This window comes from Abrus precatorius, unplaced genomic scaffold (genome assembly GCF_003935025.1).
Source record: "Abrus precatorius isolate BTA unplaced genomic scaffold, Abrus_2018 Scaffold6, whole genome shotgun sequence".
NCBI lineage: Eukaryota > Viridiplantae > Streptophyta > Magnoliopsida > Fabales > Fabaceae > Abrus > Abrus precatorius.
In genome coordinates, this window is record NW_020874406.1 from 2,832,907 (window position 1) to 2,834,899 (window position 1,993).

The following is a 1,993-nucleotide window of genomic DNA, read 5'->3' on the forward strand; positions in this document are numbered from 1 at the left end:
ACGTGGAAATTGAATAGAAATTTGATTAACTAAATTCAGAGGAACCTTTGTCAATGGAAATTGAATTTGTTCTTCAGATCTGAACCAATCACCGAGATTTTAGTTTTCTTAGGGATAAGGAACTTTGATCTTGCAATCTTTTGGTTTCTTACACTTAGGGATAAGGAATTAGAATGGTTTAATTGAATGTTAGGTTCACTGAGTTAAGGAATTAACCTCTGAATAGTATAATGTGAAACTGATTGTCATTCTTTCCAATTGCTTGTTAATTCAGAACTTTATTGATTAAACATTGGAGTTTTGGTGAAGCAATTCCCTAGCTATGGTTTCTTCCTCTGTTATCACATAATTGTGTGTTCATTATTCTGTTTTCTGCAAGTTCATTTTACTTCTAATTGTTTTAGTTTTCTGTTACTACATGTTACCACTCTCCTTACAAATTCGAAAAAGCTTAAATGGTTATAATTCTATGAAGTGATACTTGAATTTAAATTCCCTGTGGAGACGATATTTGGATCTTAAATTTACTCACCACTTGCTGCAATTCTAGTGCACTTGCTAGTGTTAGATTACGAACAACAAGTTTTTGGCGCCGTTGCCGGGGAATTTTGCATTTCAATATCATTAGTAGTAGAAAAGTAACTAGATTGAGCATTTATTCTGTTGATTTGCTTTCAAATTGCTTTCTGCATAATTTTACTGCACCTTGTGTAATATTCTGCATAATATTTCTATCTGCTGCATAGAATTTTTACATCTTTGTTATCTGCATAATTTCAGTTTTCATTGTTCTTCATAGTTGTAATTGCCATTCTGCATATTTGTACATGATTTTACAATTCTGCAACTGCTAGATTTAAGTTTCTATATGCTTTTATTGATAGATTTTGCATGATTTCTGTTGTGCATTTCTGAATATCAATTGTAGTCTAATTTTGCTTTAATCTGATTTGTATATGCGTAGAATAAATCAATTCTGGTCTTTGATCCTGACATAGACATAACTTTGAGAAGATTGAGAAAAGAGTCTAGAGCAGAAAAAGCCATAGGGAATGATAGTGAGTTAGAAGCTGTCCATTCTCCAGAATCTCAGAGTAATTCTAGAGTGAAAAGAACATCTACACCCTTGAGACAACCAAATCCAGCAATAGAAATGGCAGAACAGAATAGATTTAGAACATTAGGGGACTATGCTATTCCTAACATGCAAGGTTTTAACTCTTCTATAATTAGGCCAACTATTCAAGCCAACCATTTTGAGATTAAACCTGCCTTACTACATTTAGTCCAACAGGATCAGTTTGCTGGAGGAAATTCTGATGATCCTAACCTGCATATTTCAAATTTTCTGCAGCTATGTGACACCATAAGAATGAATGGAGTTAGTGAAGAAGCTATCAGATTAAGACTATTTCCTTTTTCCTTGAGAGATAGAGCAAAATGTTGGTTACAAGCTCAACCACAAGGAAGCATCACAACCTAGACAGAACTTGTGAATAAGTTTTTAACTAAGTACTTCCCTCCATCCAAAGCTGCTAAGTTGAGAGGAGAAATTACATCTTTTGTGCAGCAAGAAGGAGAATCATTGTATGAAGCATGGGAAAGATACAAAGAACTGCTTAGAAGGTGTCCACATCATTGTATTCCAGATTGGATGCAATTGGAGACTTTTTATAATGGGATGAATGCAGTAACAAGAACAATGGTTGATGCTGCTGCTGGAGGTTCATTAAATACAAAGTCCTTGGAAGAAGCTCAAAGGATTATTGACATGATGGCATCTTCAATGTATCAGAATTCAAACTCAAGGAATCAAGGAAGAAACTCTGGTCATGAAGCTAAGGTTCTGGAAACTTTTCTTGCGCAAAATCAGCTACAAAATCAAATGTTTTCAGAACAATTAGCTGCCTTAACACAACAAATCAACAATATGCAAACAGGGAGTATGCCTACCAGTCAGCTAAGTTGTGATTTTTATGGAGGAAACCATGCA

The 1,993-nt window shown here is 34.5% G+C and overlaps 1 non-coding gene across 1 annotated transcript; it reads right to left on the minus strand.

Moving 5' to 3' along the window:
• Positions 1–1,537: 1,537 nt before the first annotated feature.
• On the minus strand, positions 1,538–1,644 carry LOC113870608. Its single transcript, XR_003505628.1, has one exon. It is a non-coding gene; the product is annotated as a small nucleolar RNA R71 (small nucleolar RNA).
• Positions 1,645–1,993: the final 349 nt, after the last annotated feature.